Genomic DNA, 20,415 nt, shown 5'->3' on the forward strand with positions numbered 1-20,415 from the left:
TGCTGATGTCAAGGTCAATGATGTTTGCTGTGGCTTCCTCATAATAAGTAACTGGGTTAGCTGAGCACATTTTTCTGCCTTTGGGGAAATTGTGCTCACTGTTCACAAAGGTAGTTCTGTCCTTCATATTCCTGGAAATAGATTCTAGAAGAACTTGCTCCATTTTTCTCTCCAAGGTTAGGAGTAAGACTGACTGGCCTGTAGTTGCCTGGATCTTCCTTCTTGTTTTTTTGCCTTAGTAACCAGGGACCTCCTTTGATTTCTATGGCCTTGCAAAGATGATCAAGAGAGAGCTTGCAATGAGATCAGCAAAATCCCTCATTGCTCTCAAAAGCATCTTTCCTATGGACTCGTGCATGTCCATTTTGCTGAAGTGTGCTGTTCTTAGCTTGTTTTTTATTTATCTGATACCTTTCTTCAGGGTCTTGCCACTTAAGCCCCATAGGTGTGCCTTGCTGGTAAAGACCAAAGCAAAAAAAGATACCAGGTGCTTGAGGTTTTTCATGTCCTTTGTCACTAGTTGTTTCATCCTGGGAGACTTTACCTCAGCCTTCTAATACCTGAGAGGGGCCAACAAGAAAGCTGGAGAGGGACTATTTACAAGGGCATGTAGCATGGGGCAAGTGGCAGTGGTTCGAAACCAGAGCAGGGTAGATTTAGTCTGGACATTAGGAAGTTGTTGACTCTGAGAATGGTGGAACACTGGAACAGGATGCCCAGCTAGGTGGTGGAGGACCCATCCCTGGAGACTTTCAAAGGCAGGCTTGATGGGGCTCTGAGCAACCTGATGTAGTTGGTGATATCCCTGCTTACTGCAGAGCAGGTTGGACTAGAAGGCCATTAAAGGTTCCTTCCAACCCAATGCATTCTATGATTGTATGAGCAGTGAATTAGATTTAAAGCACAATTCTCTTCAATTTCATTCATAAAGGCCTAATCACTAGCTTAAAGTTGTTGGTTTTGATTCAATTTCCATCTATTTTCTGTGATTTTTAAATGGTTTACAGCAAGCACTGTAAATATTTTTACAGGAGGTTTGTACTATTGCACTGCACTGCCAATTCATGAGAGTCCAACTCTTCAGCATTTGATTTTCTGTCACTCTTGACATCTCAAAGAGGTCTGGCTTTACACAAGCTTGGTTTTTTAAAAGGAATTCTTTCTTTGTACTGCCTCATGCTCAGAGTCCAAGCTTGGTAGTTGCTTCTAAAAAGGTAGGTTTCAAGTGTTGTAGCAACACAGGAGCATCCCTTCAGTTTAATATGCCTACAGTGATTTTGTGGCACGAGTAGCAAAGCTCTTTTCAGCTGTAGCAGGGGATGTTCTTCCCCAGCTTTATGATCCTTTGTTGTGGGAACAGTGATCACCTATAGTTTCCATTTGACACTTAAGCTGAGGTGTGAAAAGGTAGCTGTATAAACTACATGAGTACTCCTGATGGGAATGAGTTTGAGGAAAGGGCTTCTGAGTTTTAGGAAGGGATCAAGCTCGGTTTAAATTTCATTAGCCTTTTTCTCTTTAAATTTTCTAAATCTGTGCATGGATGTTTCATTTCACCAAGAAAGTAAATGGGTTTGCATCTTGTTTAGCAATCCAAAGCATGACCAGGGGCTGCATCTCTTACATTTTTGATCTGTGACTTGATGTAAAAATTCAGCATTTCCTTTGCTGATGTAAAGAAGGACTGCTTGGATCTCCTGCATATGAAAAGAAACCTTACTTAGATGAATGGTCTTCTGATCATTCAAAATCAGACTTGCTGTGGCCCTGGGCAGCCTGATCTACTTGGTGTCCCTGCTGACTGCAGGAGGGTTGGACAAGATGAGTTTTGATGGTCCCTTCCTACCCAATGCAATCTGTATGTGCAGGAAATGTTAGCTGTAGTCTTGATCATGAGAACTTAGAACAAAATTATTTTAAACACTTCCTAGTAGACTGCAAGTTTTTCCACAGGTTCATTTGAGAGTCACTTTATAGTAATTAGTGTGCTAATTACCCATTACTATGTTCTGTGGTGGTATTTTATGGATTTTTTTTTTTTTACTTCCTTTCTGTTTGAACACAGTATTTCTCTGATGATGATTTTATTCTTTATTTGCCATGAGGATTCTTATCTGCTTCAGATTCATTGCTCTGTTTGAAAAATAAGTGATGCTTTATTTTTCTGATGAAGGAACTAGGCCAGCTGCTGATGCCAAAGGCAGGTCTCAAAAACACCTTTAAAAGTCCTCTGTCTTCTTGTGAACACTGCAGTGCAAATTAACAGCAGTGTGATCAACTACCTCAATGTCAAGCACATCTAGTGTCTGTTTTGCCAGCCCTACCTTATGTCCACATGGACAAACATTTCCCTAGAAGCTCTGTGGCTGGTTTTACTGCAACATCGCCAACAATGATTCTCTTGGACTTGATAAATTCACATTGCCATTAGCCCTGTGTAATGTGGGAAACTTCTGCGGGCTGTAAAACGAGCTGTGAATGTTCTATAATTGGAAGGAAAATAATTTATTCATAATTTCTCTTGGATATTCCTGCTGTGCTTTAATATCCAAACAGGCTGTTTGTAGGAGACATCCTGGGTGGTGTTGTAAGTGCTGTAATCAAAACAATGGGCAATTGGTTTTGTGTGATCTTTTCCACTATCACCAGGCTCCCCCTCCAAAAAAACCCCACAAACAAAACAAACAAAAAAAAAAAAAAACACAAACAGAAAAGCAAAAAAAAAAAAAAATCACCACCAAAGAAAGAAAACCTAAATAAAACACAGAAAAACCCAAAACAAAAAGCCTCAAACAAATAAAACCTCAAAACAAACAAAGAAAAACCAAATAAACCCAACAAAAATCACACTCCAATTTCAACTATTTTACTTAAAATAGTTAAGGACTGGACTGAATTCCATGAAGATATATAGGAGGAGAGAATCTGAGTTTTCTGATGGGACAAGGAACAGTCAAAGCACGTGAAGGAATCCTTGCTGTGATCTTTCATTTGAAAACTGTTAACTGAGAACACCACAGCTGTCCCGTGTCTTTACCCAAGAAACTAATATATAAAAGAGTGTTTGCAGTGAAGTGGAAGAGGCTTTGTGTGTATTTATGTCTATATAAACACATCTGTATGTTAATGAGAAGAAAGAAAAAAAGAAAACACCACCACCAAAGAAAAAGCTCATACCTTAATGTGTGGAATTATTGCCAGAGAAGTAGAGCCAAGCTGTAGTTTTTACCATCTTTTTAATTATATCTTCAGATAGGATTGGAGCCTAATTTTCTATTTGTATTTGCTCTTGCTGTAATGAGCATAAATGATTCATAGCCATTCTGCAATGTGTATGAGAGTGAAACCTGGGGTAGCCCCTTGTGTTGGCTGGTGAGGAGGGAGAACTGTTTGGCATCTTGGGTGGTGAAAAGTAGTTCGTGAAACTTAACTATATAGCTGTATATAAAGGTGTACCAGTGACTGTCATGTGGAGTCTGATAAAATGTTTTATTATTCATATATTTTACCTTGTACCCTTTGGGCTGCTGGGGAGAAATGTTTTTGATTCTCAGAAGTGCTGCTGCTACTAATTAAATGCAGACCTCTTTGGATAAGAACAGTACGTGCTTTGAAAGTCATAATATGCTTCAAAATTATATTCACTGTTTTATAGCTTGCTGAAAGTTCTAATCAGCAGTTCTCAATCAGGTCTGTATAGAAGGAATTTGATAACAAGTAATTTGTACAGTTAATCCACATAGCTAATCCCTCTCTCTTTGGAACATCAGTTTCATTCATGTTCCCCAGCTTTTGTGATCTGGTTAGTATTATTGAAGTAGCAATGACCTCAGTAATACCTCCCTGTGAACTTAGAAATATTTCTTGTTTTTTTTTTTTTTTCTAGCCGAATTTTCATTTCTTTTAACATCTCTTTGTAAGCCTGTTTGATTCTCCCAGGCAACCGCTGACAGAACAAGAGGACACAGTCTCAGGCTGTGCCAGGGGAGGTTTAGGCTGGATGTTAGGAAGAAATTGTTCACAGAAAGAGAGATTGGACCTTTGAATGGGTTGCCAAGGGAGGTGGTGGACTTCACTGTCCCTGGAAGTGTTTAAAATAAGACTGGAGGAGGAACTTAATGCCATGGTTTACTTGATGAGATGGTGTTGGGTGATAGGTTGGACTTGATGTTCTCAAAGGTCTTTTCCAACCTGGTTAATTCCTTGATTCTGTTTCTCTAGACAAATACTGAATATAACAGGTATTGGGAGAAAAACCAGATTTTTACATCTTCATAACCTCTGAAGATCTATACAGACTACCACTTTTCCCAAATCAGCACAAATCCATCTTCCTTTCATTCTTCCTTGCCTTTTGTCAGTAAGCTTAAAATATTAACCAGCCATGGCTCTGCCAAATCAAAGCTAGAAATAATTCACCAAAACCCCAGTGTTTTTTTGGCACACACCTTGCTGCTGAGTAATTCTCTCCCTTGAAGGCAGAGTGCCAGTGCTGGTGTTGATCATAGAAGAGATGTGTATGCAGTTGGTGCCTTTTGAACTGCAAGGGGCCAAATGTTTCTGGAAGCGAAGGCAGGTTGTAGAACATTTGTTCTTTTTCTTGAAGCTTTGGTCATATGATGAACATCTATTCCTTTATTTGCTTTATGATGTGGATGAAAGCCATGCTAATGAAAGCTATAGTTCACTTTGATCTGGAAAAACCATCCTTGCATGAACAAATGGGTTACAGTAGTCTGCTCCCAAGAAGAATATTAGTGTATGCATACGGGATCAGCAGCACATCACTCCAGCTGGGCTGAGGGTTTAAACTCTCACATTGGCTACCTTGTAAGAATACCTGTGATGTGATGACATGAAACTGGCTTTGTTAAGTGCTTTCTTAAAGCATTCTCATATCCCTTCTTCAGTAGCGAGAATGGAAACAGCTAAGAATTAGGGCATTGCAGTGGAGGAGTGTGTCCTTTCCTTATGGCAGTACCTGTCAGTTTCAAAGGAGGTAAATTCTATTCCACAGGGACTGCCATTCCTCAGAATGCAGGCAGCAAGGAATTTCTCTTAAAGCCAGTGAAAATGCCACCAGACATTTTTCACCAATTTTTACAGTTTTGGAGGACTGTAACTTTTGAAGCTGGGTTTGTTTGATGGTGTCAGGAAACTCCAAATGCAGATGCGCTGCATCTCTTGCAGACCCTTCTGCTTCCATGCTGCTTGACACTCCCTTGGGTTTAGTTTGCAGCCTGATTACAGCACTAGCTTGCACCAGTAGGCATTATTGACTTCTTGAAGCAGGTTATGTACACGTGAGGCTGACTTGAAAACTACCTCAAAAAATATAAAATGCTTGCTCAGTATTTAAACTTGGTTATTTCTTGCTGTGGCTTCTTGCTGTGGCTGTCAGCGAGTAGCAGTAGTATCATATAAAAGGTGTGAAGGGAGTCTGAGCTGCTGCATGTTTTAATTACACTGATGTGTTTGTGGGACCAGCAACAGGCCTGGCTTTCTGACCTTGGCTCTGATGAAGGCCAACTGCAGTAGCACTACACATCAGAGCAAAACCTTCTCTCCTGTATTGCACAGCCCAAAGGCTTTCCTGTCTTGGACAGGATGTGAAAAGCTCCAGGCATCAGCACTTCAGCTGTGGGCTCTGACTGGTGTGACACTTCTGGAGGGGTCTGGTTTGATTTAGCTGGAGCAATGGTTAGGGACCTATTTCAGGCTCAGCAGCAGAAAGGCTGTTGTCAAAGCTGCTATGCTAGTTCATGTAAAAGGACTGGACTTTAATACCATACTTCTTAAAGAAAAACATTTCCTTCTCCAAAGCAGTGGGTATATGGATATGTCTCAGCAATACTGCATTGTTACAAATTCAGAGCAATGAAGTATTATGAAGTCCCTGCCCAAGGCAGTGGGGTTGGAACTAAATGATCCTTGTGGTCCTTTCCAACCCTGACGGATTCTGTTTTTAACATACTCTGAAGTAGCTCCTAACAACATGCTCCAAATCAAGAAATAATCAAAATGAACTTGGATATCCCAGAACAGATGTCTTCAGGTTGCCTTTGAGGCCTCAACAGTCAAACAAAGAGTCCTGAAATATTCCATCTGCTTGGCAGTGCTAACTCAAGTGGTGCTGTGGCTTGCTTTTCATGATTAACAGGAAACAGCTAGGATATGTTGTGTGTGTCTGTAAACAACTGACTTCCAGAGTGTCCTGGTTTCAAAGCAAGGAAACAAACAAACAAATGACTATTGCAGATCCAAGTCATGGTGTGCCAATGAGCTCGCTGTGTGTGGTCAGTCATCTCCTGTGCACGTAGGAAATGTAATTCAGCATGTTGTGAAGTGGGTAGACAAGGCAGACTCACAGATGTGTCAGGAGGATTTTTGTGTTGGCTTTCTTGTCAAGTGGTCATTACAGGATGGAAACCTTGGAATGAGAAGCAGACTATTCTGTGTCAGTCTCAAGCACAGCAGCAGGGGAGCACTTTGAGGAAGTGAAGTATATCTCTCAAATTTTTGTGATGTTGGAGTGAAATGTTTCCCATTTTGGTGAAAAATGTAGTATTACAGTAACAACTCTTTCTTCCCCTTTCATTTTTGAAGGGAGACATTGTGAAAGAGTAAGTTCTAGGAGTGGAACACTTTGTGGTTTTGAGAATCACAGAATCAATAAGGTTGGAAAAGACCTCAAGGATCATCCATGTCCAACCTGTCACCCAAGAACTCATGACTATTAAACCACGTCACCAAGTGCCACATCCAGTCTCCTCTTGAACACCTCCAGGGATGGTGACTCCACCACCTCCCTGGGCAGCACATTCCAATGTCTAACAACTCTCTCCATGAAGAACTTTCTCCTCACCCTGAGCCTAAACTTCCCCTGGCGCAGCTTGAGACTGTGTCCTCTTGTTCTGCTGCTGGTTGCCTGGGGAGGTTGTAAGCAACTCAAATTAGCTTGTGTGTTTTATTTCCCTGCTCAAAAAGGGAGCTCTGCATCTTTCTGAAGAAATGCAGTCTCCTTGGAAGCACTGAAACTTCTGTTGTCCTGAACTGTCACCTTTAAGGAGTTTTTAACATGCTGTTATGTCTGAGTCCTTAAAAATGAAAAGTTCTGGATTTCTGTCATTTGATTGTGAGATCAGTAAGGCTATGGAGGCAGTGGGACCACAGGCAGGTAACCTGCACATCAGGATGAGTGTAAGGGTGCTGCTCATGAACATGGTGTGCTGGTGCTATGCTGGTGCTGGGTGCTGTGATAACACATGGCTATTTTATCTAATGGTTTTATGGGTGAATCTTAGGAAGCATTTCAGTGAAAATCACAACTGTTTCCACATTTTTGAATGCAGGGACTAAGGCAGATTTAAAACACTTGAGTTCCTTCTAATGCACAAATAGTAGATAATTAGAAGGAAGCAAAATTACACATCTTTGACAGTCGGTCTGTTCTCCATCACAAGGATCTTTGCCAAAACACATAATAAAAGCATATTTTGGTTCAAAATTTTAAGATCAAATAGATTCAGTGTTTTCCAGGATTGCAATGTGATTTGGAGAAAGAGGTAATAATATATGACATCAACTTTTATGGTGTACTGAGTGGTGTTATTTAAGCCTATTCTGAGAAATATTTCTGTTTGTCTAATATAGGGCACATAAAATGAAATTACCAGGTGACAAAATTAGAATAAACTTCTTCTTTACACATTATGTTGTAAAGCTGTAGAGCCCTTTCTGCAGGTTGTTAGATATGTTGAAAATTTACACAAGTTCAGAAAACAGTGGAGTAATTTCATGCAAGAAAACTCTACTGGGGATTATTAGTCACAAAAACATCACATCTGGCTCTGAAAGTCTCTGACTCTCAAGCTTTGAACACTCCTATTACTCAGAGGAAGTATTTCTGCTTGCTTGTACTGTTCCTAAATTTGTGTTAGGGATAGGAATCAAACTGGAATTGCCTGGCATGTACTGTGTAGAAACCTGTGTTTCAGAAAGGAACAACCAAAAAAGGGTCCTGAAGATAAATACTGGAATTATTGGAATTATTTCAAGAGTGTCACAAACAGGATTTGTACCTATCTTAAACAGGATTACTTTAGTATTACCCAAATGCTCAGTTAATGGACTACAAATATGAGGACAGTTCTCTTCCATCCTGTACATTAGGTCCTCTCTAGCTGCTCCCTCAACAGCAGGAGGGAGAGCACCAAGGTTCCCTCTCACTGCATAAATTGGATGCAGATAAGACTATCCATGTATTTATTGTCCTATTCCAAGATGCATTGATAAGGCCTTCTCAAATACTTGATTTGTTTCCCCCTGTATGCCCTTTTCCCATTTTGCCTTTCCAAGTTCTATTTCCTATTCTCATCACTTCCCAATTAAATATCTCAGCCCAGCTTCCCTTTCCCCGTTGGCCTCAGTTCTGTTGACTGTTAAATTCTGTTAAATTCTCACTCCTCTTCTGTTATCTTTAGTGCCTGCCTGCCCTTTCTCTTGTTAATGATGCCACAAACAGGGTAAGCAGTCTGCACATACACTACTTCTCCTCTGTTATCTGCAGCATCTCCTACTAGTTGGTGTTATCTGCTGCTTAGAGGCATCACAAGCCTGGCTGTGCCATTTGCATTCTACCCTGCTGTACAGAGAGTCTAATAGGCCAATTCTTTGTGCCTGTGCCCCAGAAAAGATTGCAGAATAACCTAGTTTACATGTACTTCAGTGTTTATGCAACTATAGATGTGGTTAGGGATTTCCTCAAGTCTTTATGCTGGGATCCCCACAGCTGTTCCTATTGGTGATTAGGGGACTTGGTCGCTGGAAAAGAACAGACATGGGAAAGATACCAAGCCTGCAAGTCCATTTCTTGTGGAACAAAAAAAAGAGATTGAGAGAAGATATGTGAGACAGAAGGACAATTTATTTATTTTTTTCAAAAATATTTCATTCAGAATCTTCAGACTGATTTTCAAGCTTTGCTCATGAGCAGCCAGTAACCAGAAATGAAAATTGACAGGACCTGTCAAGCAGGCTGCTGGGGATGCTTGGTCCCTGCCTGCTGAGGTCCCTCACCCATTAGCCTGCCTGGAAGGGACTTGTCAAATTCAGCTTTCTATCCATAGCAAGTGAGGTCTGTGTGGATGTTTTCTTGTTTGTTTTCAGTGGGGTGAGGGGGAGCTGCTTTTTTGAACAGACACAGTTGGATTTTCAGCAGGAACTTCTCCCCCAGCTCTGCTCTACCAGACACTTTGTAGCTCAGTGACTTGACATAGCTATTTTTAAAATTATGATGATGATTGAATGTTTTGTTTTTCACTTTCGCCATATATTTTGGCTTATCTTTAAAGTATTTTTTAAAAACAGCTGCTGCAAACTCCCTGAATTATTTGGGATAGTTTAGGCTGAACTATCTAAAACAGTTTGAGGGCGAGCAAAGACTTGATCTCTTCTGTATTGTATTTTTAAGTACAATAAATACTTCGATTGATCTGTTTTGAAGAACTTGAAGTATACAGTCAACAGAGCTGATCTGGGAAACTTGAGTTATTTGACATAGCTGCCTGAAAAAGAGAATTACAAGAAGGGAGTAGTGTATTCTGGAAAACAAGTCCTATCCCTGGTCATTCCCTTCTCTGAGCTTCAGGTCTGCTAACTCTGTAGCTGACTTTCCTGTTCCTGCTTAGGAAGGGGCAGAAATCTAAGACATTTGTTGACTGCATTGTATTATGGAGGTGCAGCCCATCTCCTGTGTTTTTTCTGGTACTTTATGTGTTTGCATAAGGCACCATATATGCTGAGAAACTGGTAAGTTTAGATAGCAGTACAAAGCTGAGGTTTTCACCCATTGTGGGAATAAGTCTGCTGGGTGGGTGGGGTGAAAGGTGTCTCCTACTAATAACACTGCACTGCATGAAGGTCGTCACACCATCAGCGGTGTTACAGATAGTGCAAACTTGGAGTTGGCTTCCATTTGTTCTGTGAGAGCTGCGAGGCATTTGAAGCACTTCTTGCTAACAGTTTAGGAAGTGCAGTATGAAATTCAGGCCACTATGACCATCTGCTCTCTCAAATCTGTCAGTATCCCATTAAGTTGTCACTGTCTATATCTCTGGCAATGATTCCTGAGTGTTTGCCTTTTCAGTAACAAAGCTAATGTTTGTGTTTTCCTTTTCCTCCTTTCCTCTTTTACAAAGATGTTTGGGAGGAGCCCTTACTTTGAGTATGCCTTTACTTTTTTTTCCTCTCATTGACAAATCAGTAGAGCTAATTTTTCAGCTTTCCCACCAAGGAAAATATCTCTATGCCCTGTAATTGAATTCTTTCTATTTCTTCTGTATCCTCCACTGCCAGGAGATGATTGGATCATACCATTAGTATTCATTTTGTCTGTTTAAATTGCATATCAGTTTTATGGTTTTCCATTCATTTCCTTGTACAATTGAGCATCTGATTTCTTCTGCCTTCCATGGAAGCATAAGCACAAATGTTCTCCATAAGCTTGTGACAGCTCTTCTCAAATTCTCAGAGTTGATGAAATATTAACAGTAATATAATCTGCTATCTCATTTATAAAGGGTTCTTGTGGAGGAATGTTTGGATATATAAGAAAAATATCATGTAAAGCAGTAATATCCTATATATAGCACTGGAAGAGATGCTACCTAGGGGTTAAATTACTTCTACAAAATAAAAAGAGTTTTGTTGCAGATTTTTTAAGGAGGAGCAAGTAAGGCAGGTGACCCTAAACTGACCAAGGGATTCCATTCCATTCCATTCCATTCCATTCCATTCCATTCAATTCCATTCCATTCCATTCCATTCCACAGACAGCATATTCAGGATAAAGCTGAGGGATCACAAGGGCCAAGTTCTTTTCTTCAGTTGCCAGGTCTGAGGAGGACTCTGTTCTGCCTTTGAATCCAATCCATATATTCATGTATCCAGTTCCAGTACCCAGCTTCTGAATCCAGTTCCCATCTGCAGCCGAGTCCAGTCTGGGACTTCCCAGGGCCTGTTGCAGCATCAGTGGTGATGTCATTGCCCTCACAGGGGTTGTAATCAATACTGGGTTTGTATATATTTCATGTTATTGTTATTATTCTCATTAAAGTGGATATTGTTTTCTAGCCCATAAGTCTCTCTCCTTTAATCTAATTCTCTTTGGGAAGGCAGAGGGGTTAGCAGAGAGTGTCTGTCACTCATCTAGTAGCTGGCCCAGCCCTGGCTTTGACAACTTGGTGTTACCTGCAAGCATCTTCCAGGTCACTGCTAAAAATGTCAACAAGAGGAGGGGAGGGGAAAAAAAAAAAAAAAAAGAAGGTCATAAATTATTATTATCTGCTTTTGATCTCTGTAACTGGTTTTCAGCTGTTGGGAAACAGTCCAAGCCTTTTGCTTCCATTCCAGGCTATTAGGCTGACGATACTTCTCTGAGGGTAGTGGTAATGACGCAGACTTCAACCCTTGATCCATGCAGCAGCCCTGTAACAGGTTGAGCTATGTAAATGCTTTTCCAGCGAGCAGGCTCTCTGACTTCTGAAGTGCAGTTTCACCATGGTCACAATAATGAGCTTTTAGCAGTGGAGTACTCCAGCTTTAAGTGAACACTGGTGAGAGGAGTGAAAGGAAGGACTCATTCAGGGCAGGGGAAGAGGAGAAAAATGCTTTGAGCTGAGATTCAGTGGTACATGGTGAAGGATTTAATACGATTTGGTCTGGCCTCTTGTCAAAAGCTGATGGCCTGAGAAGGGAGAAAGTATTTATTACCAGGACACAGTGTTTTGGGAGGCTCAAAGTGTCCTGCACTTTGTGAATTCAGTGACAATGATAAGCTTAGTAAGTTTCTCATTAACTGCTGTGTAACAGTTTTATAACTGGTTTGTGTTTTTACAAAACAGGTTAGTGATAGTCCTAAATCTACTAATAATGCACGGCTTGCTATTTAAGTTTTTCCTTTAAGAAAAAAAAATGCTATGGAAAAAATGTTTTAAAATGCTTGCTTCAAGGGAATGAAGTTAAATAAAAGAAGATGCCACTAAAAAATTGCACTAGAAAATATAGCTAGAATTCTGCCTTTCACTGCCAGTCTGTGACTTTTCTATCACAAGTAAAACTTCTTACCAGCAAGGATAGTCTCTTCTCCCTCCAAGTTTCTGCTCTGGTAGAGAAGCATGATGGTTGTATGAGTGTAGACTCATTGTGCAAGGGGGTGAAGCTTCTGATGGGTCCTTGCTGGGTTTCTGGTTGTTATTCTTGTTTGGTGTGTATTTTGAAAGACATCCTGCATAGACTAAGCTATGCCAACACTTTCTCTATAATGAGGGGGATGAAAGTCTGTTACTGACTTCACCAGCAGAGTAAAACTTGTAAGCAGATGGAGAGCTCAAAATGTGGGAAAGAAAAATAAACAGGTTCTTTAAATCCACCTTACTTCCTTTTTGTGGCTTTTAATCGTGCTCTGAAACAGCAACTTGAATCACCTTGTTGTTAATCACTTCATCTGGATGTGCTGTACTGCATAGCATTGTGCTTATTTTGTATTTGCATTACCCCTGCTGAGATTGGGAACTTCAGTAGCAGAATTGCTGTGTAGTGCCAGGTACCTAAGAAACAAGTAGGAGATAAAGTCCATGCCATGAATAATTTATGATCTAATTAGGAGCAAACGTTAGCAAATAACCGTTTAAAGAACAGTAGGAACATAAAGAAAACAAAAGCATGATTGTATCATGCAGTTAGCTGTACACACTTCAGCTTGGGAGTTCTTGGAAGCTGTAGCAAGTCATAAGTAAACCAGGAAAAAGAAATAAAATACACTGAGTGGGATGAGTTTGTGCATCCCACTCTTCCTCATAAGAGTAGTATTTCCACAAATTGCTTTCTTTTTTCTTTCCCTTTTATGACAGTGAAATTATACATGAACTTCAGAGGCTGCTACTAATTCTGCATGAGATCAAAGAAATATTAGATTCTTGTACAACTCTGCAATCTTTTCAGTTTAAAGTGAAAATGCTTCAGCTTCCTCTCTGGTTATTGTCAGAAATGAGCAATGACTCGGGTTCTTGAACGTTACTCTATGATGTGATACTTTTCTCATGGATGTTTCACTAATGCAAAACTTCTGTGTGATTTGGTTCATTGAAAATTAGCTATCAGTGAGTATAATTAGGAAAAAGCAATCAGTGATTTGTCCATCACAGAGATTAAAGCAAAAATAAATCCCAACAGCTGGAGTAATAGATTGTCTGAAGAAACCTCGTCTACCTCTTATGCTAGTAATAAAGAAAAAATATTTCAATCTATCTGTTAGAGTCCATCTGACATTTTTAAGTGCTTCAGGATGACTTATCTTAAGAGAAATATGATGGTCTTGAGTGACAAGCTGTAGGCTTCAATTCTTTTTTTCTGAAGTGTGCATCTTGGTAACAGTTGCTAAGTTGTAAGATCGGAGCTTACTCTGTAGGCTGCTCTTTTGTTCATAACTGGATGACTTGCTGGGTTCATTTAAGATTTCCATCTTGTGTATATAAAAAGTTGTAAAGGCAAGTGAAACAAGTTGAAAATGGAGTATCTTCAACATTAATGTGATCTATGCTCAATTTTGTAATGCTCCACTTCGATGGTGTATTTCCATTTCTTTTTCTGCTGGAGTAGTTAACTGAGAATGTGTCTTGTTGTGAGGTCAAAGAAGTGCATCTTCTTGATGCAGGATCTTAACTGATGCTTCCAAAGCAGATGTTTTCAGGAAAAACTCTTACAATGGCAACAGAACATGCTCAAATCTTAGCTGACCTGGAGGGAGAAACAAACATATCATCCAAACCGCTCAGTTCTAAAAGAAAATAGTGATTTCTTGCATATCAAGTTGGAACTTGAAAGGAATTAATCTGAAACTGAGTTAAAACTGATCTACTTTGGGTGGTTCAAGGTTTTTTAGATTTGGATAACTACATGGGTGAGATATTTGAACTACGCTTGGTTTTCTTTCCCTGAAATTGAGGCTGAAATTAGCCAGACCTTTGGCAGGCACCGCGCACTTTATGGAAAGGGTTGTACATTGTTCTTGCCTTCCTAGTGTTTAGTCAAGGAAAGGGTCTCAGCTAGGATGCTTCTGTTGGCTTTTCCTGTAGCTGTTGTGTTGGGGTGCCCAGGTAAGAAGCAGGCTGGGGATGTCAGCTTGCACTGAATGATGCTAGAATTTGGAGCATGGAAGTGAATTCTGCTCTTCCTTTACGTTTATCTGTCTTGTCACCCTGTAACTTCTGCTAAAATGAACCATGCCAGTGTGGCCCAGATCTCAGAAACTAGCTGTAAAGCATTCTACTGTCGCTAGTTTTCCGGTAAAATAACAATTTCCTAAGTACTTTGCTGTTCAGTCAAGGACAGTATGCCTGACAAATGACTAAACCATGGTTTGTTATCATTGAGTAGTGGGTATGTCAGACAATCATTTTCAAATGAACCCCTTTTTGTTGTGCAGGCGTATCAAAGCAGTGGGGCTGCTGATCTTATCAATTACTTATGACACAAAATAGCCTCATTTTTTTTCCTGTGTGCTTGTGCATTAAATGAAATACACAGCAATAGTAAGTGCAGAAATCTGCCTCACCTGCAGGTTTCCTGTTCTCTTGAGTCACCTTTTAATTAGAATTCTTGTTACAAAATTAACAGGATAATTTATTCCTTTTAAAATGTGTAACAGAATGAAGCACTGCGCAACGTCTGTCCCTGGCTAACGAGTGATGCCCAGAACAACACAGGATGAATATTATTTGGATAGTTTAATATACTGCTGAAGAGGCTTACAAGCTACTGTGTGGAATAGAAAATAGAAGAATAGAAGCCTGTCTGTAACTTAACATAACCCACGTGGGAATGATATTTAACATTTCTGTCAAGCTTTCTGTTTGAGGATTTTTAAGTGCTTTGATGAATTAATCCTTGGAATAGTCCTTATTTTTTTTCCCCCTCTTAGTTCCTTTTTTATATGCAGATATTATTTTGTTGGGTTGCTTTTATTTTATTTTCATTTGTTTTTGCAAGCAAGAAATGAGTTATATGTAGTTTGCTTACATATCCCTGTAATACAAAGCATTAAATACAGAACCATATGAAATATTTAATTACATGATGTGCATATGGTGTTAATGGAGAATGCTGTAAATCAGTTTGGCTGCCTTAGCTCTGTCACTTGAAGAGCTGTAGGTATTTCCTCCACTCAGTGTGCACCGTGCCCCCCACAGGGGGTAGCACACTTGGACAAACTTATAAATTGCTAAAGAGTTCTTTCTTCAGTCCCATCAGTGCAAGATGAAATCATGAGCTCAAAGGCAAGCACCTAAACATTCCCCAATTCTCTAGCTGCTCCTTAGTGGAAAACAGCAACCGGGAATCCTTGTAACTGCCTAACGAACCAGTACAAAAATCTCCTTTGAGGGTTTACTTGGCTAAGTGGAAGTCCCATCAGGAAGCACTGACAGGAGCTCCTGCAGCCTGCATGTGTTTTGGAGCATGGTTATCATTCACCTGCTAAATTGGAGACAGTGACACTTCAGCAGTGACTGTTAAACAAGCAGTGACAGTGTGTGGCTTGCATTTAACTCGGGATGATGCCATTAGGAAATGAGGTTATAAACACCAGAAATCTGTCAAGCTCCTGATTTGCAATAATCTTCCTGCTGACAGATAAGAAATGGTTTTTTTTTTATATATATATATATATATATATATATGTATATATATACACACACACACATATAGGTTCTTAGTGACAGGATTTCTGTCTTGAAAGAGAAAAACAGATTTCTGTTGCCAGTAGAAGAGGAGAGTATGTTGTCACTTGTAGCTTCTTCTGTCACATTCAAGGATAAAAAAAACTAAACAGTGTCCAATGAAATTAATTTCTTTGGTTATTTGAGATTAATTTTTTTCCCCAGTTTTGTTTCTGGGATAAGGAACAGTATTTAAAATTGAAGAATTTAGATTAAAGTTCTGTTGGCTATAATTGCTAATTTTTAATTCAAAATCAAACTCTGGACACAATTCTACCTACAGAAAACCTGATCTGAATATAAACTAGTTTTCTAGTGAATCTTGCTCTTCAGGCAAGAAGTGAATTTTGAGGTTTTGTTTTACGAAAACTTACTTAAAACTAATGTTGTCAACATTCTAGCATAACAGCAGGCAGTGGAAAAGAGAGTGACAGAATGTGTCACTCTCAGTCATATCTGCATGTCTCCCTAGATAAGGTTGTGAACTGATTAGCAAAGATGCAATTGCAGTAGAACACCCTACACCTTTACCTTAAAATTTCCACTACAAAGCAAGTCTGAACAGGGTAACAAAACATTGTGAATAATGCTAAAAATTACTTTAAAAATCCAATTTAACTTTTTAAAGACATTCAAGGCAGTTATTAGTGATCAAAACACTTCTGGATAGAAAAAGCTTTAGAATGTGTTATGATTACATGCAGAACTGCAGGAAAAGATTGAAATAAAGGGTTTGAAGTAACACTAAAGTAATATTGGTGAATAATGAGAAAAGTAACAAAGATCATGCTCTGAAAGAAGGGAAGGAGTTAAATGATTTCAGTGTAGTTTTGCTTCTTAATCCTAGGGGGAAAAAAATGAAAAAAAAAAAAAAAGTCATGTATTAAGATCTAGAGGAAAATTGACCTATTATTTCATGTTTCCAAGATGCAAATTGTTCAAGACAAGATCAATAGACTCAATAGCATGTTTTGTTTGAAGTGCACTATTACACTAAATATCATTGTGAAAATGATGAAAAACAAATGTAGGACTTTTGATAACTCAAATTAAAAAAAGGCAGGCTGTGTAGCATCAAAAATGCCTCACTGATAACCTGTTGATTCTGGAAGAGCATATTAAACACAGCTCTTACACGTGCACCATGACTTTATGGAGGCTGAGAGTAAAGCAGCTGAATGAGGTCTTACAGGTGTTCACAGAGAAATCCTGATGGGTGCCACTACCTTCAAACCTTGTGTTTACTAAAAACAAATTTCTGCAATGATTGTGAAGTTTTTCAGCTCTGCTGAAATCTGGCTGGTACTTGTGGGTTGTAAAAACAGTTGAGAATAGAACTTTCAACAGAGGTTGGGACTTCAGAGTCCCTTCTAACCTCAGTCCTGTGATTCTGATTCACCAAGTCCTAATTTGGGTTGAGTTGTTGGTTCACAGTAATCAGAATGGAATGTAAGAAAGCAAGGCTTTCTAAAGCTTGAGGTTTTGCTAATGCTTAGTTCAGTGTTGTCATCAGAGCAAAGAAAGCAGCTGAGGGGGGTGGTGTGGTCACAGATTTCCTGAACTGGAGATACTATGAGACATTGTTCCAGGACCAGCAACCAGACACCTACACAGTTGTTGGCCTGCCAGGTGTGCTTCAGGAGAGAAGTGGAAGAACCAAAGCAAGAAAATGGGTGGGTCAAGATAAAGATCATTTATTAGGTGAAGGAAGGAGGGGCAGGGACAAGTGATGCAAAGCCACTCACCACCTCCCACAGTCAGACTGATGCAGTCTCTGAGCAGTAGCCACCTTGGAAAAACTCTCCTCCTTCCTCTGCTCCAATTTTCCTTGGTGAACAAGATAGTACCTTGGAGGGAATATTCCTCTGACTGACCAGCTGGGCTCAGTTGTCTCTGCTGTGTCCTCTCCCAACCTACTGGCCACCTCTCCATGCTGCTTATTAGGGAGAGAGGGAAAGGGACAGAAGCTGGAAAAAGAAAACTTTGCTGTTGTACAAGCACTGTTCATCAGTAGCCAAAACATTGCTGTGTTATCAGAGTCAATTTCAGCCACATACTCAAAACCCCATGTAGGCTGCTGTAAAAGATGCAAACTCCATCCCCATACAGTCATCAACCAGGCAAGTTGGTTTGTGTAGGAAGAAAGTTTAAGTGGAATATATAGAGAGGTTTCTCACTAGTTCTAGGGACTTCCTTCCTTCCCCTTGCTGATACGGAATGAAGTTTTAGTTACAAGAGGAAGGAGAGAAGATTCAGAGAGACTAGGCTGAGCAAACATGTAGCTCTGATAAGGAGAAGTTTAAAAGTGAGAATAACTTAAATGTGTGTAAGATTCAGTGTAAACTGAGATTATTTAACAATAAGAGTTTAGCAGAAATTAGACAAGGAAGCCATTTTCTTTTGAGTTGTGTTTCTGGTTGTTTTAGTTTTTTTAACTTTTCTCTTAATATCTTGGGCTTTTCAGTACCTTGTTCTTTTGCCTTCCTTCCTTATCTTGGCACAGTTTAAATAGCTCTGTTAAGGTCAGGATGATGCTATTTCATGCAATGATTTTTTTTCCCCCTAATTTCCTAGTTGTAGAAGTTGCTTGAATCCTTTTTTCTGATGTCCTCTTTGACGTCTCCCCAGCTCCTATGTAACTACTAAAAATAAAACTTGTTAAGTTCTTACTATTTTCATTCCACCTGGTACTGCAGTAGTTTGCATGTAAATACCAGTCTTAACTGTGTTGATTCAGCATCCCTCCTGTGTTCTGGCAAGACTTTGTTCCAGAACTCTTGGGTACTTCTGTTAAATGGAACTGGTTTCTGCACATTTTGAGTGGCTTATGTGTCCTCTGTGGATGTTGTGTGGGAGTGAAGCTGGCAGTAACTTTAATATTAATAAATAGGAGAATATTATCATTATCTGCTGGTTGGCCAGCATTGGTAGCTGCAGAAAACGTCTTTAATGCTGCTTCTGGAGAACAAATCTGATATTTTTTTATTTTACTTTATCGTTTTTACTGTCCACTGAGTTAGAATACTGAATTTTTAGGCATTTTGATTCAGACCTCTTAATTTCATGTTTAGTTTTTAAAAACAAAAACACAAACACAAAACCTCCAAACCACCAGAAAACCCCAACCAAACCAAATAAAACAAATCTAGTCTTGTGTGTTTTGTTTCCATATTAATATTAAACAAATTTAAAAGGTTACAAGGTGATTTTATGAGAAAACAAGCTTTGAGAAGGCATAGAAAGTGTCAGGTTTGTGGCAGGGCAGGATTTAGCCTACTGAAATCCCTGGGAATTTGTACATTAGTTGTGAGCTTACACTTCTGGTACGTGATGGCAGGGCAGAATAAATGTTCCTTCTACAACATGCAAAATTACTGGAAAACTTCAAGTGGTAAATTAGAAACTACTCTGTGGCCAAAAGATCAGTTTTTTATGCTCTTGATCCCTGTAGCTAGTGATTAGGAATATCCCACAGACATGAAGTCTACCACTTAGTTGCCTATTACTAGTTCTGTCCTTGGAGAGCTCCTAAGCCATTTTGCACTGATTAAGCAAGGCACACCACTCCTGCCATCCAGCACACTGATGCTGTGCATGGACTGAGAGCAGTTCCACAGAGCCTCTGAAGGGCTGCCTTGTGGCTGAGATCTGGCACCAGGCTAACCTTCTGGTTGAAAACGCTGCTTATTAAATGCAGATGTCAGGTTTTGCATTTGTAAAGCTGGGCCTGTAAGGACTCGAGAGTAAATTAGCATCCTTGAACTTTCCTGCAGGAGAGATGTGCTTCTATGCCTTTATAAACAGCAAAGGAATGTTTACTCTCAGGAGTGTAGCAGCACTCTAGAAAATCTGTTGTCATTTATTACAGTCTGCCTTAATGTGGATTTTTAGTTGACATGAGTTCTCTGTGTGATTTGAGCAAAGAAACAAGAGAGGAAGAAAATGCAAGATTACTATTATCAGCATGTCCCAAGGCTGTAGCTTTTGAATTTAGGATTATAACTGTTATTTAACAGAATTATTCTTGACACACATGGCCTCCAGAAGAAGTCTGAAAACAAGGAGGGAGCAGTGCTGTCAGGTGACACCCTGAAGCAGTATCTTTGCAAAGGCCAGAAAATGTCACTTTTTGTGTAGAAGATGATTGCTGCCATTCCAGCACAGCTCTGCTTTGCGGAATAGGAGAGGAGGGACTATGTGGAAGTCAAATCTTGCCTTTCGTTATGTGAAGTCAGGCTGCCTGTGGTGATGCTTAGAAGAAGACTTTTCTTGAGTCAGCATTAAAGGTGGTGTTTCGTAAAGGGAGGTGTTGGACCTGCTTGGAGCGGCAGGAGCATGGGCAGGTGATCTGGCTGTGCAACTGGACCACCCTCAAGTAGGAGAGCATGGGCTATGTCTGACTGATTGTGGTGGTAGAGAGTGTGAGATGTCCTTGAGTCAACCCACTGCCCTGGCTTCTGAAGTGGATGTCCTCTGCTCATACCTTGGGGCTGCTGTGCTGAGTTTTCAGGCAGTTTCCCCAAGCCATGTTTTATTTGTGGTGCACCTCTACTGATGCCTACAGTAGCACTTGTGGTCAGAGAACATCATACCATAATAGCCTCAAAACCTTTCCTAGGTGTTGTGCCTGCCTACTTCA

The 20,415-nt window shown here is 39.9% G+C and overlaps 1 protein-coding gene across 1 annotated transcript in view; it reads left to right on the top strand.

Moving 5' to 3' along the window:
• MAN1A1 (mannosidase alpha class 1A member 1) overlaps window positions 1–20,415 on the top strand; it is a 130,029-nt gene that overhangs the window by 12,659 nt on the left and 96,955 nt on the right. The gene's annotated exons all lie outside the window — the stretch shown is intronic.

This window comes from Indicator indicator, chromosome 27, assembly GCF_027791375.1.
Source record: "Indicator indicator isolate 239-I01 chromosome 27, UM_Iind_1.1, whole genome shotgun sequence".
In the NCBI taxonomy this organism is placed as follows: domain Eukaryota; kingdom Metazoa; phylum Chordata; class Aves; order Piciformes; family Indicatoridae; genus Indicator; species Indicator indicator.